General features: G+C 50.2%; 1 protein-coding gene across 1 annotated transcript in view; it reads left to right on the top strand.

Moving 5' to 3' along the window:
* PRRC2A (proline rich coiled-coil 2A) overlaps positions 1–19,807 on the top strand; it is a 215,053-nt gene that overhangs the window by 153,412 nt on the left and 41,834 nt on the right. The gene's annotated exons all lie outside the window — the stretch shown is intronic.

The following is a 19,807-nucleotide window of genomic DNA, read 5'->3' as shown; positions in this document are numbered from 1 at the left end:
GAGTTTTCCATAAGGATGATTTGCAGGAGCTAATTTCTATGGTGTCTTCTACTTTGAACTTTGAAGATTTACAGCCAGCTTCGGCAGTCCGTAAGGTCGATTTCTTGATTAAAGGCTCTAGGTCTGCTACCAAGACTTTTCCTATGCACCAGGATATTTGGGATGTTATTAAAGCGCAATGGGAGTCCCCAGATGCGGTTTTCCGGCAGTCCAGATCTATGTCTCGTCTCTATCCGGTCCCTGAAGTGGATAAGTCTTTGCTTAAGGTGCCGGTCGTGGATGCCGTGGTGTCGGCGGTGAATAAGCGGAATACAGTCCCCGTAGATGGCGGAACAGCTCTTAGGGATGTTCAGGACAGACGCCTGGATTCTCTGCTCAAGAATAGTTTTGATGTTTCTTCCTTGGCAGTACAGGCTGCCATTTGTGGGTCCTTAGTGGCTAGGGCCTGTTTTAGGTGGGCAGAGAGAGTTCTGGACAGGACTTCGGATGATCTTCAAGCTATTGATCTAGAGGTGGCTAGGATTGAAACGGGAGCGGCGTTTCTGGCGGATGCCTTATATGATTTGTTGCGAGCATCTTCTAAGTCTTTGGCGTTGGGAGTCGCTGCTCGCCGGTCGCTGTGGTTGAAAGGTTGGTCGGCGGATGCGGCCTCCAAATCCAAATTGAGCAAGTTTCCATTTAAGGGGTCCTTTTTGTTTGGGGAAGAATTGGATAAGTTGGTTAATTCCTTAGGAGATGCTAAAGTTCCTCGATTGCCGCAAGATAGACCCCGCCTGTCCGGTCGAGGTTCCTTCTCTGGTAGAGGTCCAGGTAGAGGTTTCCGTAGATTTCAGACTGGTCGGGGTTTTCAACCTCATAAATCTCGGTTCTACAATAGGACACAGTCCTTTCGGGGTTCTCGCAGAGGAGCGAGTTTCTCCTCTCCAGGTTTTAGATCACAGACCCGTCCTTCCCAATGAAGGGGCGAGGGCCTCTCCTCTGGTGCCTGTCGGAGCTCGTCTTTCTCAGTTCTATCAGAGGTGGGCCCACATAACTTCAGATCAGTGGGTCTTGGAAGTTATACGAGACGGTTATGCCTTAGAGTTCGCAAGGCCTATTGCAGACGCCTTTCTGGAGTCTCCCTGTCGTTCTCCTCTCAAGGTGAGGGCGGTTCGGGAGACTCTACAGAGGCTGTTAGATCTTCACGCTATCTGTCCAGTCCCTCCTTCCGAGTACAGGCAAGGCCGGTATTCCATTTATTTTGTAGTTCCCAAGAAGGAAGACTCTTTTCGCCCTATCTTGGACCTCAAGCCGGTCAATCGCGCTCTCAGAGTCACAAGTTTTCGGATGGAGACCCTGCGATCAGTCATAGTCGCAGTGCGCCAGGGAGAGTATTTGACAGCCTTGGATCTCACAGAGGCTTATTTGCATATTCCCATTCGTCCGGCTCACCACAAGTTCTTGCGCTTTGCAATTCTAGGGCAGCATTACCAGTTTCGTGCTCTGCCCTTCGGTTTGGCGACGGCTCCCCGCACTTTCACCAAAGTTATGGTCGTGGTGGCTGCGGCCCTCAGGAAGGAAGGGATTCTGGTTCATCCATATCTAGACGACTGGTTAATCAGAGCAAAGTCTTATCACGAGAGTTGTCGTGTCACAGAACGAGTGATGCAGTTCTTGCAGTCTCTAGGTTGGGTAGTAAATGTGTCAAAGAGTCGGTTGGTTCCTTCTCAATCTCTGGAGTATTTGGGCGTCACGTTCGACACGACACAAGGCCGAGTGTTTCTACCGCAGGCCAGGATTCAAAAACTGCAGTCTCAGATTCGGGCCTTTCTTCAACAGCAGCGTCCGTGTGCTCGAGATTATCTTCAGATTCTCGGATCCATGGCAGCCACCATAGAAGTAGTACCCTGGGCCAGACTCCATATGAGGCCTCTTCAGTGGTCTCTTCTATCGCGTTGGTCCGCTCAGAGGGAGTCACTATGGAAGCGTCTGCCTCTCCGCAACAGAGAGCGCAGCTCGCTGTTTTGGTGGCTGCGGATGAAGAATCTCACAGTAGGCATGCCTTTGGAATCTCCTCGCTGGATACCGTTAACAACAGATGCCAGTCTCCGAGGCTGGGGAGCGCATTGCCTGGGGCAGTGGGCCCAGGGTCTTTGGTCTCAACTGGAAGCAGTTCAATCAATCAATTTGTTGGAGACCAGAGCGATCCGGTTGGCCCTGCAGCACTTCAGGCCTCTACTAATAGGCAAAGCAGTCAGAGTTCTGTCGGACAATGCCTCGGCAGTGGCCTATGTCAACCGTCAGGGGGGAACGAAATGTCGTCTATTGTGTCGGGAGGCGGAGAGTCTCCTCGCCTGGGCGGAGATTCACCTCTCGGCCATTTCAGCATCGCATGTGGCCGGAGTGGAAAACGTTCAAGCCGACTTTCTCAGTCGCCACACTCTCGATCCCGGGGAGTGGTCGCTCAGCGATCAGGCGTTTCGGTTGATAGTGGAGCGCTGGGGCACTCCAGTTCTAGATCTGTTTGCATCCAATCTCAACACGAAAGTCCCTCGTTTCTTCAGTCGTCGAAAGGATGTAAGAGCGGCAGGGGTAGACGCTCTCTTGCAACAGTGGCCCTCCGACCTTCTTTACGCGTTCCCTCCGTGGCCGCTAATAGGCCGTCTCCTACAGATGATCGAAGATCACGGAAGACCGGTAGTTTTGGTAGCACCGGATTGGCCGCGGCGTCCTTGGTACGCGGATCTACAGCGGCTATTGGTGGCGCCTCCTCTTCGGCTCCCAGTTCACAGGACTTTGCTGGTTCAAGGGCCAGTTCCACATCCAGATCCGGGTCGATTTTGTCTTACGGCTTGGCTCTTGAACGAGCCCGTTTAGCTAAACGGGGTTTTTCAGGACCGGTGATTTCCACCATGCTTAGGTCTCGTCGACGTTCCACTTCGCTAAACTATATTCGTACTTGGAGAATTTTTGAGGCCTGGTGTGCAGAGGCTGACATCCTTCCGTTTCGAGCATCTGTGCCTCAGATGTTGGATTTTCTACAGCGAGGGTTGGATAAAGGGCTGTCTCTTTCTTCTCTTAAGGTGCAAGCGGCAGCTCTTTCCTGCTTTAGAGGTCGGATTCGAGGTAAATCTTTCTCCTGTCTTCCCGAAGTGGCTCGTTTTTTAAAGGGAGTCAGCCTTCTTCGTCCTCCGGTAAGATCAGTCTTTCCATCTTGGGATCTTAATCTGGTTCTTTCGACTCTCACGAAACCACCTTTTGAACCTTTGCAAGCATGTTCTTTGAAGGATCTAACGCTTAAGACAGTGTTTTTGGTGGCTATTGCATCGGCTCGGAGAGTCTCAGAGTTGCAAGCTTTTTCATGCAGATCTCCTTTTCTGCAGTTTTCCAAGGAGCGTGTGGTTATTCATCCGGTTCCCTCCTTTTTGCCTAAAGTGGTATCCCGTTTTCATCTGTCCCAGTCAGTGTTTCTTCCTGTTTTGGGATCGGCCTCAGGGACGCAGGAACAGCGACAGTTACATACTCTGGATGTTAAAAGAGTGCTTAAGCGGTATCTCGCAGTTACGGAAGATTTTCGACGCACGGACCGTCTTTTTCTACTGTTGGCCGGTCACCGTAAGGGGCTGGCGGCTTCTAAGCCCACATTATCTAGGTGGATCAAGGAGATGATAGGGTCAGCCTACCTTTTGGCAGGTAAAGCTGTCCCGAACTCTGTTAAAGCTCATTCAACTAGAGGGCAAGCGGCGTCCTGGGCCGAGTGTTCATTGGTTCCACCAGCGGAGATTTGTAAGGCAGCAACTTGGTCCTCTCTCCATTCGTTTTCTAAGCATTACAGGCTTGATGTGCAGTGTCGGCAGGAGGCGATTTTTGCGTCGCGAGTGATTTCAGCGGGTCTGCTGGGGTCCCTCCCGTAGGACTACTGCTTTGTTACGTCCCATCAGTCCAATCCTGGGCCGGTCCGGAGGGATGCTAAGGAAGGAGAAATTAGACCTTACCTGCTAATTTGCTTTCCTTTAATCCCTCCGGACCGGCCCAGGCCCCTCCCGTGTTCTATATTTCTGTCTAAGTTTCTATGTTCAATTGTTGGTTGCAGAGCTGTTTTGTTTGCAAGTTTAAAAAAAAAAAAAAAAAAAAAAAAAAGATGATGCATTTTCTATGCAGGCCATACCGCTGCTCTGGTTAGAGTACGTGGTGAGCCACAATGATTGGGCCATACCGATGCTCTGGTTAGGGTATTCGGTGAGCCACTGTGATAAGGCCATACCGATTCTCTTGTTAGGGTTTTCGGTGAGCCATTGTGATAAGGCCATACCGCTGCTCTGGTTAGAGTACGTGGTGAGCCAGGATAATCTGGCCATACCGATGCTCTGGTTAGGGTACTCGGTGAGCCATTATAATAAGAGCACGTACTTACTAGTGCTCTCTGGCTGCTTGAATTCCTTGAGGCACAGACTGTTTGTTCTTTCTGCTTTGTTATGAAAATACTGAGGCTAGGGTCACATGACCAGGGCTCCTATTGGCTCGCTAGAGTCAGTTTTTTTTTCTCAGTCTCCACCTGCTGGTAGGCGTGCACAACCCATCAGTCCAATCCTGGGCCGGTCCGGAGGGATTAAAGGAAAGCAAATTAGCAGGTAAGGTCTAATTTCTCCTTGTTTATTACTTATTCTGTAGTGGATTAGGGTGTATCTGTGTTTGTGAAAAAGACATGGCTTTCAGTTGGCATTGACTGCAGGATCGACAATCTGTATTATTCTGCCTGGTTTCGTTTTACAGTAGGTGAATTGATGTTCTAGTGCTCACTGTAGTGTTTAAGTTGCTTTCCTTTTCCTTATGTGACTCGTAGAAATTACTGCTTATGGTATGGTAGAATTGCTCTATAGGTCCTGAGTGTTTTGTATTCTTGGCATGCCTAGTACTAGTTCTCCGAGGACAAGCAGGCTGCTTGTTCTCACGACTGGGTTGACGTCCACGGCAGCCCCCACCAACCGGAACAAAACTTTGCGGGCGGTCCCGCACGCAGGGCACGCCCACCGCGCATGCGCGGCCGTCTTCCCGCCCGTGCATGACTGTTCCCGCTCAGTCTTTTCTTTTCCGCGCTGGAGAGAGCCGTGTTTGTCTCTCTGTCAGCCCCGGAAACCGGATCGCGCTTTAACCGCGAATTTTCTCTTTTTTTTTCACTTTCGCTGTTCTCCGTTTTTTCTATTAGTTTAAAAAAAAAAAAAAGCTGAACTTTGTTTTTCCCTCGTCTCTTAGCGGGGGCGTCGCGTTGCGGCCTTGTGGCCGCGTGGTCGATTTATTTTCGAGGTGTGATTTTTACCGCCACCATCGACGACTTTGACTTCGCCGACGCGATTTTTCCGTCGATGTCCTCGAAGGTCCCGAGTGGATTTAAGAAGTGTGGTCGGTGCGGCCGGCATATCTCGCAGACCGACACTCACGCTTGGTGCCTCCAGTGCCTCGGGCCGGAGCACGATACCAAGACGTGTTCTTTGTGTCTCGGTCTCCGGAAACGGACTCAGGTAACGAGGCAAGTTCTTCGGGACCGTCTTTTTGGAACTTGCGCCGGCCCCTCGACGTCGACTTTGACGGCATCGGTATCGACGGCCGGTTCTTCGGTACCGGTATCGATGTCCACGAAATCGGCACCGATGGCATCAATCCCAGGAGCACAGGTCCCGTCGGCCCGCCGGTCTCCCGGCGAAGGCAGGGGTGAGAGGCCGCGTGGGCAATCGGCCCCGGTCACTCCCTCTACCCAGGGCCCTCGGGACCGAACCCTGTCGGACCCGGTCCCTCGAGGCCGAGGGGGATCGACCTCCTCCTCAATGCCACCGAGCGCTGATGACGGGCACCGCAAGAAGGCGAAGAAGCACCGTCATCGGTCGCCCTCGATGCATCTGGCTCCCGGCGCCGGAGATGAGTCGAGCTCTCCGGTCCATGCAGTGCACTATTCACCTCCTGGAGCTGCTGGGGTTTGTGATAAATTACCCAAAGTCCCATCTCCAGCCAGCCCAGTCTCTGGAATTCATAGGAGCTCTGCTGAATACTCACACTGCTCAGGCCTTCCTTCCCGAAGCGAGGGACAACAACCTCCAGTCCCTGGCTTCACAGACCAGAGCGTCTCGGCAGATGTTTGAGACTTCTGGGTCATATGGCCTCCACAGTCCATGTGACTCCCATGGCTCGTCTTCACATGAGATCTGCTCAATGGACCCTAGCTTCCCAGTGGTTTTAAGCCACCGGGAATCTAGAAGATGTTATCCGCCTCTCCACCAGTTGCCGCACTTCACTGCACTGGTGGACCATTCGGACCAATTTGACCCTGGGACGTCCATTCCAAATTCCACAGCCCACGAAAGTGCTGACGACGGATGCATCTCGCCTGGGGTGGGGAGCTCATGCGATGGGCTTCACACCCAGGTACTGTGGTCCCTCCAGGAAAAGGATCTTCAGATCAACCTCCTGGAGCTCCGAGTGATCTGGAACGCATTGAAGGCTTTCAGAGATCGGCTGTCCTGTCAAATTATCCAAATTCGGACAGACAATCAGGTTGCAATGTATTACATCAACAAGCAGGGGTGCACCAGATCTCGCCCCTGTGTCAGGAAGCCGTCCGGATGTGGCGTTGGGCTTGCCAGTTCGGCATGCTCCTCCGAGCCACATACCTGGCAGGCGTAAACGACAGTCTGGCCGACAGACTGAGCAGAGTCATGCAACCGCACGAGTGGTCGCTCCATTCCAGAGTGGTACGCAAGATCTTCCGAGAGTGGGGCATCCCCTCGGTGGACCTTTTCGCCTCTCGGACCAACCACAAGCTGCCTCTGTTCTGTTCCAGACTTCAGACACACGGCAGGCTAGCGTCAGATGCCTTTCTCCTTCATTGGGGGACCGGCCTCCTGTATGCTTATCCTCCCATACCTTTGGTGGGGAAGACCTTACTGAAGCTCAAACAAGACCGCGGCACCATGATTCTGATCGCGCCCTTTTGGCCCCGTCAGATCTGGTTCCCTCTTCTTCTGGAGTTGTTCTCCGAAGAACCGTGGAGATTGGAGTGTTTTCCGACTCTCATTTCGCAGAACGACGGAGCGTTGCTGCACCCCAACCTTCAGTCCCTGGCTCTCACGGCCTGGATGTTGAGGGCGTAGACTTCACTGCATTGGGTCTGTCTGAGGGTATCTCCCGTGTCTTGCTTGCCTCTAGGAAGGATTCCACTAAAAAGAGTTACTTTTTCAAGTGGAAGGAGGTTTGTTGTTTGGTGTGAGAGCAAGGCCTTAGAACCTCATTCTTGCCCTGCACAGAACCTGCTTGAATACCTTCTGCACTTATCAGAGTCTGGTCTCAAGACCAACTCAGTAAGGAATCACCTTAGTGCGATTAGTGCTTACCATTATCGTGTGGAGGGTAAAGCCATCTCTGGAGAGCCTTTAGTCGTTCGATTCATGAGAGGCTTGCTTTTGTCAAAGCCCCCTATCAAGCCTACTGCAGTGTCATGGGATCTCAACGTCGTCCTCACCCAGCTGATGAAACCTCCTTTTGAGCCACTGAATACCTGCCATCTGAAGTACTTGACCTGGAAGGTCATTTTCTTGGTGGCAGTTACTTCAGCTCGTAGGGTCAGTGAGCTTCAAGCCCTGGTAGCTCATGCTCCGTATACCAAATTTCATCACAACAAAGTAGTGCTCTGCACTCACCCAAAGTTCCTGCCGAAGGTGGTGTCGGAGTTCCATCTTAACCAGTCGATTGTCTTGCCAACATTCTTTCCCAGACCGCATACCCGCCCTGCTGAACGTCAGTTGCACACATTGGACTGCAAGAGAGCATTGGCCTTCTACTTGGAGCGGACACAGCCCCACAGACAGTCCGCCCAATTGTTTGTTTCCTTCGACCCTAACAGGCTAGGGGTCGCTGTCGGGAAACGCACCATCTCCAATTGGCTAGCAGATTGCATTTTCTTCACTTATGCCCAGGCTGGACTGACTCTAGAGGGCCATGTCACGGCTCATAGTGTCAGAGCCATGGCAGCGTCGGTGGCTCACTTGAAGTCAGCCACTATTGAAGAGATTTGCAAGGCTGCGACGTGGTCATCTGTCCACACATTCACATCACATTACTGCCTCCAGCAGGATACCCGACGCTACAGTCGGTTTGGGCAGTCGGTGCTACAGAATCTGTTTGGGGTGTGAATCCAACTCCACCCTCCAGGACCCGAATTTATTCTGGTCAGGCTGCACTCTGTTAGTTGTTCTTCGTAGGTCAATTTCTGTTATGCCCTCGCCGTTGCGAGGTTAAATTGATCTGGGTTCTTGTTTTGAGTGAGCCAGAGAGCTAGGGATACCCCAGTCGTGAGAACAAGCAGCCTGCTTGTCCTCGGAGAAAGTGAATGATACATACCTGTAGCAGGTGTTCTCCGAGGACAGCAGGCTGATTGTTCTCACCTACCCTCCCTCCTCCCCTTTGGAGTTGCGTTCTTATCATCTTTGCTTGTCATTCAACTGAGCGGGAACGATCACGCCCGGGCGGGAAGACGGCCGCGCATGCGTGGTGGGCGTGTCCTGCGTGCGGTACCGCCCGCGAAGTTTTGTTCCGGTTGGTGGGGGCTGCCGTGGACGTCAACCCAGTCGTGAGAACAATCAGCCTGCTGTCCTCGGAGAACACCTGCTACAGGTATGTATCATTCACTATTTTGAAGGGGGTGTTAAAAAACCTGCACATGGATGGAGAAAATAGGCAGAAGCTGGGTCCATTGGACAGTCAAGTCTGCAGAGGACCTAGCTTTTACTTACGGATGTAAGGCAAGAAATGAAGAAAAAAGGAGGAAAGTAAAGAAATAAATGGAAAGGAAGACCTGGAAATGGAGTTAAGAGGACAGATAGCAGCAGAATCAGGTACTGGGCCAGCATGATCAGAAAAACAGTCACCAGACAACAAAGGTAGATAAAATCATTTTATTTTCATTATAGTGTTTGGAATATGTCCACTTTGATAATCAGGTGCTCAACGTTAAATGTTTATATTTATTTACTTATTTATGGTATTTTATGCTAGATGGGGGGAGGGCGCCAACTGATAGTCTACAGGGGGGCACCAGAGACCCTAGGCACGGCCCTGAGTGGAGCCAGCAAATTCACAGGATTTGCAGGCAAACCAGGTATTAGAACAAGGAATTCAGGATATATCGGCCCTTTTAGAAGAATCAAAGACGGACTTTAATAGTTTTGTTTGTGTTTGAGCAAGACCTAAATTCAGTAATGAAGTTACACTTCAAGAACTCTTTAAAAATATTTTGTGGACAAAGAGTTTGGATTTTTCCGGATGTGACTAAAACTACACAGGACAGAAGGAAGCAATTTCTAACTCTTAGAGAAGAGACTAGGGCTTTGGGAGCTACATTTTTACTGGCATATCCTTGCAAATGTCTTATACGATATCTGGGTAACAAATATGTATTCTTCGAACCAGAACAACTTAAAACTTTTTTGGACATGAAAAAGCTATCAAATAGACCGAAGGAGTGAATGGTGGAAATAGATTAAGTAAAGGATATAATGGGAATTAAGGCCAGGCCATTTACTATTTTCTTTCTTCTTTCTTAATTTTGATCTCCTCATCTATAATACCCCTATTTTAGGATTTGTGGTCTAAGGAAGAGATTGATTATTTTACTTCTTGTATCTGTTTCAAATAATTTCTCTGTGTTACTGTTTGCAAGTGAATCTTGTAATAATAAAATTGTTGAATAAAAAATTAAAAAAAAAACTAAATGGCAGTCTTGCCTTTGCAACATTGACTCGAATGAGATATGGACAGCTAGTTATTTGCCCCTCTACCAGCAGATGGAGACAGAACAGAAGCTTGAAGGCTATCCAGTACAGGAGACTGTGTAGCTGAAAGCTTCCAGCAGATGTAGAAGGGCTATCCATGCAGCTTTGCAAAGAGCCTGATGGAGATTCTAGAAGCCCATCTGGAGAGCTGGTGGCTCCAGACAGAGTGTGCTGAGCTGGGAATGGTTTCTTTTGCTCCTTTTAGGCTGCTTTGTGGCATCGGAAGATACCCATATTTCTTTGGGTGTCTCTCCCTTCTGGCAGAGATGTTGTGGTTGTCCTCTTAACCTGTGCTGCTCAGGCCCAGAAGTGAATAAAAAAAAAAAAAAAGCAGAATTAGAATACAGCCAAGTTTATATTTGAAAACTGCTTCAGACCATTCCCTTCTATTGGGTAATATGCACTCCTGATTAGTGACACCTTTATAAGGGAATGTGCAACCCTGACCTGCTCAGTATTTCTCAGTCTCCCAAAGAGGTAGGTGAGTCTGTGCAACCCTGTTATTTCCATAGCGTCCCACAGATCAATCCAGAGACGAGTGGGTTATGTCCCCCTACCAGCAGGTGGAGATAGAGAGAACTTCAGAGTCTTAGCATATGTAGCCCTGTGCAGCCAGCTTACTCTCAGTATTCTCTCTAACTCAGCAGGTGGATGGACATATCCTGTGCAGCTCTGTGGATTGAGATTTGCTCCTAGCCTGTTCCCTCAGGATTAGTTGAGCTAGGGGTTCGTGGCCATCTGGAGCCAGTAAGGGGTACACCTGGTGGTGCCAGGTCCCTCCCCTGCCCTTTGCTGTTGCCAGGCTTGGTAGCACTCCTTGGCACTCAGCTTCTGTTTCTCTCTGCAACTCCTGCCTCAAAAAAAAAAAACTTGAGAGAAGAAAAAGGAAAAATAGAGCAGAGCAGAAGGTGATAATAGCTTTTCAGCTCCTACACCACAGCGGTTGGTAATATCCTTCCTTTGGGGCTCTGTTTTCTATTTTCCTATGGAGGTGAGTGACACTTTCTTCTTTGCCGTGGAGCGGTTCGTCAGTTTCATGAGGGGACCTTGGCTTCGCGTGGTCCTCGGCACGGGGGTGTTTTATTTTCGGCTTGGCGCTGTCAGGGGAGCATATTTTAGGGCTCCGTTGATTTTCCATACTGAGCTGTAATTTTGGCGGGATCTCGCCATCTCGGGCGCCGTCTTGTGCTGGGTCTTACTGTTACTACGGAGCAGTAGCCTAATGCTTAAGCTTCTGCCTTCTAAGACCGGGATGCCAGTCGGTGGGTTCAAGTCCTGCTGTTGCTGTCTTATTTTTAGTGCGACGCTTTTAGGTGCTTTTCAGTTCGCGGTTCTTAGTCAGTTGGCGGGTGCTAGCGGAGATGCATGGATTCGGAACGGTAGGATTTTTACTGGCCCGACTTTGCTCGTTGGCTGTTCCTGTTTTGTTTGTGCCGCTGTGTGCGCTTGCGGTGTGAGATTTTCGAGGGCTGATCCTCGGTTCCCTCTCGGGATGGCTTGAGGTGAGAGTAGCTTTCCTGTTGCTTTTTCTTTTTTGGGCAGTGTTGTGTAGCCGCAGGAAATGTTTTCCATCCCTTTTTACAGGGTGGTTGGTATAGGGCATTTTTCGCCTTTCGGCTGCACGTTTTTTTGGAGGGGGTGGGGTCTTATTTTCCTCAGCTTTCCTCTCTGGCTAGCAGTGTTAGTGTGGCTAACATGTTAGCTTCTTAGTGCATAATTAGTGCCTGCACGGCACATGGCCCTTCTAGCCCAGGCTACTGTTTATAGCAGGCCTGGGGAGGGTGACAGGGGTGTTAGCTGCAGCTAGCCTCTTATCTCAGTCTTCTCCTGCTGCCTGGGTATTCATGGCTGTCATATGTGTTTTTCAGCTCTCTCTATATCCTTTGAGGGATGTTTATGGAAGCCTGTTTCTTCTCCAGACACAGAGCCCTATTAGGTCTCTTTGGAATTCAGGCTTTTCTCTTTGTGTTCTGTCTTTCCAGTCAATTCTTGTCACTATCTGGTAGTGGTTGGCATTGGCTTAGGCTTCAGACCACGGAGGTGGCTTCCAGATAACATTTGGCATCCTGCTTTTTGGGGTAATCTGGACACTGGAGTACATCTAGGACAGTAAGGTAGGCCTAGGGGCTTCCGAATCTCTGAGATTGCCAGGAGAGGATTGTTACTCTGTTTGGTTTTGTATTAGGCAGGAATTCCACTTTCCAGTTGCCACTTACTTCGATTAACTACCTGGCTGCTGCTCGGTGGCTACTTCAGGTCAACCTATGCCGGCTGCATCTTGGATCCTGGGTGGTCTCAGGAGCAGTGAACTAAGATTTTCTCAGCTCAGATGTGTCTTAGTTTTTCTATCGTGCAGGTACAACTGAACTGCTCTACAGATTTTTCTTGGAGTTTACACGCAAGCTCTTACGCGGTCAAGCAGATTTTGCACCTTGCCAGCGTTTCTTCCGTTAAGCGCAGGGGCGTCTGTCTCCAGTTCCAATTGGGGGCGGTGAAGTGCTTTCCTTTGCTTGGTACTTGCATCCAGGGAATTTCCTTCCAGTTGGGGATGGATATCTTAAGAGGCGCGGCGGTCACCTTTTCACAATAGGAACCTGGCAGTGTATATTAGTTCTGTCTGGTAGAGAGAGGTTATTGCTTCCCTGGGCCTCGGGGTTTCCCTCTCTAATATTGCATTTTTGGGACTGCTGTTCTATGTAGTTAGTCTTGGGAAATCTCTTCTTTCTTTTGCTCCTAAGCATCAGAGGCCAGCTCAAGTCAGGTTCCTTTTCCTGCCAGATCCAGGGCATGGGGAGCAAGGTTCTCTTTCTTGGACATTCCTCCTGGGGTCTCAGCCCGTGTCAGATTACTTCAGAGGTTCCTTCTCTGCTTGGTTCCCATCTCTATGGTTTACTTCCAGCCAACTTGGTCTCTATGGGTGATTTCTGCTGATATTGCAGTCTCTCTCGCGGGAGTTTGTATCTGCAGCTTGTATGATGCTAGGGGGTACTGTAGCTGGTGGCTACAGATTTCGGATCCCTAGGGAGGTTCTCGTTCTCTCGAACCCGTGGATCCTTACTGTGTGCTCTGAGTTGTCTACAGGCTTCTTCTGGTAGGGAGCTTAGTTGCCCTTGGTAAGGCGACTGTTAGCTCCTTCCTCTTCTGAGTAAGGAGCACTGTTATTGCCAGTCTGTTGCTTCGACTTAGTTCAGTGTCTTTTTTCAGGAATGTGCCTTTTGAGAACTAGTTTGCCTCAGCTCTTACCTTTTTCCCTTGCTTTTGGGTGGGAGGTTTCGCGGATTTTGCTTTTCTAGTTCAAGCGCCTCTGTCCTGGCACATTTGACAATTATGCCTTCCTCTGTAAGGGACGCAGTTCTTTCCTGCTTGGCACATCTTTTGCTATGCATCTGGATTATTACCTCTTGGCTGTGGGCTTTCCTCTACTTCTCTGCAGTGAAGTGGATCGGATCAGTTTGATGTTAGTGACCAGCTTCTGCTTTGTCCGGGGCTGCCGGGAGTTGTGTTTTCCTCTCTGCCGTACGGCTGCATTTGGCTCCTTATAGTCTGAGGATTACAGCTCCGCGATGCTTACCTACCTATTGGCGGGGGTTCTTTTCCTACGTTGACTATTGCTCCATCTAGGTTGCCTAGGAGAACGGTCTTTGTGGATCAGTGGCCTTCAGAGGACCGAGAGGGTCTCTTGAGGCAGGGGGCTTTCTCTTGTAGTTTTGTCCCGCTGAGCCAGGGGAGTGCAGCACCAGGGCTGCATTTCCACTAGTTGGGTTCTTTTCCTATTGGCCTTCTGGCGGCACCTTCTTTTGTGGCTTTTCCTCAGGATCTCTGCATTTTGCTGGTGGAGCACGACTCAGTCGCTGCGTTTTGAGCGCGGCTCCATCTCTGCATGTTGAACGCGGCTCCATTGTTGCATGTTGCGCGGCTGTGCTGCATATTTAGCGCAGCTCCATCGCGGCATGTGGGGGCACAGTTCCATGGCAGCATGTGGGGCACAGTTCCAGCTCTACTTTGGAACACAGGTCCTTCGCTGTAGATTGAGCACACCTCCATCCCTGGAGGTGGAGCTCGGAGCCTTCGCTGTATAGGCAGCATGGCTTCTTTGCTATATATATATATATATATATATATATATATATTGAGAGCGCGGCTCCATCGCGGTATGTGGAGCGCGGAGTCTGCGAGGTATGTTGAGCATGGCGCCTTCGCTCCCTGTTGAGCGCGGCTCTATCGCTGTATGTTGAGCGCAGGGCTTTCGCAGTGGATTGCACTCAGTGCCTTCGCGGCATGTTGAGCTCAGCTCCATCATTGTATGTTGTACACTGCTCCGTAGCTGCTTCTTGGGTACAGCTTTGTTTTTGCATGCAGTTCCGCTGTTTTCTGGGTGCAGTTCACAGTTCCACGTTCGGTTTAGCTCCATCGTGTGTTGCGGCTTGGAGATAGATATTCTTGCCGGATTTCGTCTTTCCTCAGGCTTTGATGTGCAAATTTTTCTGTTTTTTGGAGCCTGGGTTCATGCACATGACTAATGTTTTGGTCTTTTTCTGCAAGTTCTGGGGCATATCTTTACATTCATATGGAGTTTGTGTCTGATTCGTCCTCTGTGTTGTGGCTTGGGGTGAGTATGTTCTCGAGCCTTTGACTATTTGAGGATCCCTCCCTACACTTGGGACTGCTTTTGTACATCCCACTCGTCTCTGGATTGATCTGTGGGATGCTGTGGAAGGAAAAATTAGTTATTACCTGATTATTTTCTTTCCATTAGTCCCAACAGATCAATCCAGAGACCCGCCCTGTACTGTTGTTTGCTTATATAATTTCCCTTGTTATCAGGGGGTATGGCTTTCGAGGTTCTGAACTTTTCTCAGGATCCACTGGGAGCTAACTGTAAACTACAGAGGGTGGGATTCTTTCATGATTGTAATTCCCACTTAGGGGGTTTTCCTCCCGCTGTGGCGGTAGATGAAGAGCCTGCAAGGGTTCTCTGGAGGCAGGAGTGGAATTTAATATTGGATTGTTTTTTCTTCTTCAGCTGCTTTGGTATCGACAATACTGAGAGTAAGCTGGCTGCACAGGGCTACATATGCTAAGACTCTGAAGTTCTCTGTCTCCACCTGCTGGTAGGGGGACATAACCCACTCGTGATCTGTTGGGACTAATGGAAAGAAAATTATCAGGTAATAACTAATTAATAACTAATTTTTCCTTGATTTGGGTGTGCCGTTTTTGGCCCCATTTTAAAAATAAAAAAAATAATAAAACACCTTGCTCTTTCGGGGGGGGGGGGGGGTGTTCTGGAACAGCGCATTGTTTTCAGTACAACCCCCCCACCCACCCCCAGAAGGAACAACAGAGCAGAAGGCGCAACAGCAGCCTTCACTTTTGGCTCTGGTCTCACGCTTTGGCCCCTGTGATGTGTTGGGGGAGGAACACTCCAGTCTCCAGGTGCCTCCCCCTCACCCTCCTAATTTTGAGAGGTGTTGCCTTGGCCTTCTCCCCCATGTTGCCTGGGAGGAGTCCCTTGAGGTGGCCCATGAACTGCAATGAGCAGCATTGGAAACAGAAAAAAGGCAAGGTTAAAGTTAAAAAAAAAAAAAAAAATTACAGGTGCTGGTTAGCACAGCTTCAGTGCAAGGTGCAGCTGCTGAATTCTCTGGAGCATGGGAGCGTGTAGGCAGTAGGATGCTACTGGCCAGACACTGCTGAGACACTTCACTGCATGTCTTCACAGGTGGAGAAGGTGCCACCGATGCTCAGGTTCTGTGCACCACATGGTCTCTGTACACAGCAGTCTTTGCCGCGTGTGCGAGGAGACGGTGCCAGATCTCAGCACTGACCTTCCAGTGCCCTGAGACTGGGGGTGTGGGAAAGGGCCCCCAGCAGATTAAGGAGGCTGCAGTGGGGGAGACTGCTTTGTCAGCGCATAGTGTGACAGACACAGCAGTGGCTGAAATGTCCGCCATTTTGACGCCATGTGCTCTTGGGCTGAATTCGGGGAGGCAGCTCCTGTGCTGACTACACAGGATGCCTCCGTGATTATTTCTTCCTTTTACTCCAGAATTTGTCCTCTTGCTGCATCAGGCATTTTGCCTGAAGAGGAGTCTGCCTGTGGAGGGGGGACAACTGGTCACTAGGACCCTAGAGGATTTCAGTGGTGGCACTGGGGGCTAAGAAGGCGTGCTTGTCCCCTGATGAGAATTTTGATGATATTCTGTCCCTGAGATCGAAGCCTTCACTGGATGATGAGGCAATCCAGGGGGAACCCTGGGACACGGAGATCCTGGAAGACCCTTCTACTGTTCCTTTGGGGGAGGATCCATGAATTGTGAGGATTTTTTGGTGCCAGGACTTACCTGGTTTGTTAGAAGTTCTGCAGGTTCTGAAGATTTCAGTGGATCTCTCTCCAATGACTAGGAAGGTGGCCCTCTATGGAAAGGGGTTCGCCGACCGCCCCGGACATTTCCCTATCATGAAGATTTCAAAGAACTGGTAGAGGGTGAGTGACAGGCCCTGGATTCCGCTTTGCACATTGGTCAGGCCATGGCTTGGCTTTACCAGCTCCCTCTCGCAGACGGAGACTTCTGGTTCCTATGGTGGATTCTCTGGTGACAGCTGTTAACCAAGAAGACGGCTATCCCTGTGGAAGGTAAAGATTCTGAGGATCGTCGAATGGAGGTGCTCCTGAAGAGATCCTTTGAGGTGTCGGCCTTGGCCTTGCAGGCAGCCATTTGTGGTGGTTACGTGGTTTGTGCCTGTTTTTGGTGAGCTGAGCGGTTCCCAGACTCGCCAGTGTCCTCTTTCTTGCAGCTCCTCAGATGTTGTGCATTTGGAGTTGGGCACTGCTTTTCTTTCAGCTGCCTTGTATGACCTAGTCTGCGCTTCCGCAAAGAGCCTGGCTCTAATGATGGTAGAATGGCGTTTTCAATGTCTCAGGAATTGGGCAGCAGATGTGGCTTCTAAAGTCCATCAGCTCCCCCTTAAGGGCAAGTTGCTTTTCGTGAATGAGTTAGAAAAGCTGGTTAAGAGCTTGGGGGAGTCCAAGGTGCCACAGCTCCGAAAGGATTAGTTGCAGTCGGCTTCCCGTTTAAACAGACCTTCTAGAGTTTAGGCAGTATCAGCCAGGTAGCGGGGTCGGTTCCCAGAGTAGTCATTTCTGGAATAGAGGGCAGTCCTTTCAGGCCTTTCCTTCCTTTCGAGGCTCTGGAAGAGGAAGCTACGAAGGGGCTTCCGATGATGCCGGAAGTACCTGGGCCTCCCAGTGATATTCTGGGGGTCCAGCCTCCAGTTATGCCCACATACAGCAGGTTGCAGCTATTTTACCAATGGTGGGTCCAAGTCAGATCAATGAGTCCTCGATATAATCAAAAGCGGTTTTGCTCTGGAGTTTCGTCGCCCTCTTCCAGATGCCTTCCTTGTGTCTCCTTGCAAGTATCTTGTCAAGGCACAGGCTGTCCGTCAGACCTTAGAGCAGCTGTTGGCCCTTTAGTTCATTTTTCTCCAGGTGAGAGAGGTTTTGGGAGGTATTCCATTTATTTTGTGGTGCCCAAGAAGGAAGATCCCTGGCGTCTGATTTTGGATCTTGAGCGTGTGACTCGAGCATTTTGCTTGGCTCCTTTTCACATTGAGACCCTCTGGTCGGTGATGGTGGCAGTTCAGCCAAGGGAATTTCTCACATTCCTGGATCTCTCCGAGGTGTACCTGCATATTCCAATGCTACTGGAAATCAGAAATATCTCCGCTTTGCAGTTTTGGAGGGGCACTACCAGATTCGGATGTCACCCTTCAGCCTAGCCACTGCACCGAGAACCTTTTCCAAGGTAATGGTGGTGGTGGCCCTCCAGCAGGAGGGCATTCTTGTGCATCCCTACTTGGACGACTGGCTGATTTGAGCGAAGTTGGTTGAGGAAAGCCAAACGGCAACGTCTTGGGTGGTTCAGCTACTCCAGCACCTGGGGTGGATTGTCAATTTAGGCATGAGTTCTATGGTTCCCAGCAATACCTGGAATTATGTTTCGACACTCGAGATGTTGGTGTGTCTTCAGAGGCCAGAATGCAGAAGATTCAGTCTGATTCGCAGTCTCCTCGCTTTCCAGGTTCCGTCCACATGGGACATTGCTGCAAGTTCTAGGTTCCATGGCAGCGACCATTGAGGAGGAGCCTTCGGCACTGCTGGCGCAATGGTTTCAGTCGGAGGCACTGTAGCCGGGTGTGGCTTTGCCAGGCAGTGCATTCGGTAGTGGCTGGACTGGCACCATTTGAGTCTGGGCATGCCCCTGGATCCGCCAGACTGGGTGCTGGTAACAACGGATGCTAGTCTGTCAGGATGGGGAGCTCAATTTCTCGGTCAGGTGTCTCAGGGGCACTGGTCGAAGGAGGAGTGGTCGATAGATCTGGAAACTCGGGTAATACATCTCACCTTATTGGCTTTTCAGCGATTACTCCGCTTCCAGTACCTTTGAGTCCTTAGACAATGTGACTGCAGTCACCTATGTCAATCGGCAGGGAGTACAAAGAGCCCCTTGTTGGCATGAGAAACAGCCCTTCTCATGGCCTGGGTGGAACAGAACCTATGGTTATTATCCACGGTTCGTGTAGCAGTCGGCATCATCTGGATCCGGGTGAGTGGAGTCTGGTTCCCTCGGCTTTTCAGGTCATAGTTGATAGGTGGGGTCTTCTAATCATGGACCTCTTGGCCACAACTGAAAATGCCAAGGCACCACGATTTTTCAGCTGCAGAAAGGAGCCTTTGTCAGAGAGGCTGGATGCTTTGGCTCAACCCTGGCCTCTTCGGGGTCTGCATTTCCTCTGTGGCTGCTCATAGGTTGCATTCTTCAGTGCATTCTTGGGCACAGCGGTTGGGTGGTCTTTGTGGCCACGCAGGCCCTGGTATGCAGACCTGGTGTGGATGCAAGTAGACGATCCAACTCATCTTCCTCTGCATAATGGCCAACGTGGGTTTTTTCTCGTTTACGGCTTGGCTGTTGAGCGGGTGCAGTTGCTGAAGAAAGGTTATTCCTACAGGGCGATTCATATCCTCTCTTCTCGTAAGCAGTCCACCTCTTTGGCCTATGTTCGAGTCTGGTGTGTTTTTGAGGATTGGTGTGAGGATAGAGAGGTGGTTCCCCTTTGGGTGTCGGTCACTCAGTTTTTAGATTTTTTTCAGTGTGTTTTGGTCAAGGGGTTGTCATCTTCCCTTCATGTGCAGTTGGCGGCACCGACTTGTTTACGGGGTCCAGTGCAGGGACGTTCCGTGGTGCTGCATCCAGATGTCGCCCTATTTTTCCAGGGAGTCAAGCGGTTGCGGCTCTCTGTCCGACCTGTAGTTCCTCCTTGGGACTTGAATTTGGTGCTGTCCACCTTGGTTAAGGCGCATTTTGAACCTCTTCAGCAGACCACCCTTAAGGATCTTTCTCTCAAGGTGGTATTTTTAGTGGCTATCGTGTCAGCGCGGCGTATTTGAGTTGTAAGCTTTGTCATGTAGGGAGCAGTTTCTGGTTTTCTCTAAGGAGATGGTTTTGTTGAGACCGGTTCCATACTTTTTGCCTAAGGTGGTGTCCCCTTTTCATGTCAATCAGTCTATTTCTTTGCCATCCTTTTCGCAGGATGAGTCATCTTTGTATAGACTGGATGTCAGTAGGGGCTATGTGTACCGAACTGCAGATTTTCGTTCGACAGATCCTTTTTTGTGGTTTTTTTTTTTTTTTGGTGGGGGGGGGGGGGGGGGGGGGGCACGGAGAGGACAGGCGGCATCTAAGGCCTCGATCACTCATTGGATTAAGGAGGCCGTTTCATCCGCTTACTTGTGTGGTAAGACAGCGCTAGCAGTCTTGCAGGTGCGCACTGTATTCGGGCGTAGGCCTCCTCTTGGGCAGAGCATTCTTTTATTCCTCCGCAGAATATTTTCCAGGCCGCTACTTGATCTTCTCTGCATTCCTTTGTCCAACATTACAGGTTGGACGTTCAGGACACTTCTTTTGGTGTTCCGTACTGGTCCAGGGACTTCCCCACCCTTGTTCAGT

This window comes from Microcaecilia unicolor, chromosome 3 (genome assembly GCF_901765095.1).
Source record: "Microcaecilia unicolor chromosome 3, aMicUni1.1, whole genome shotgun sequence".
In the NCBI taxonomy this organism is placed as follows: Eukaryota; Metazoa; Chordata; class Amphibia; order Gymnophiona; family Siphonopidae; genus Microcaecilia; species Microcaecilia unicolor.
This window is presented reverse-complemented; position numbering and strand designations above follow the sequence as displayed.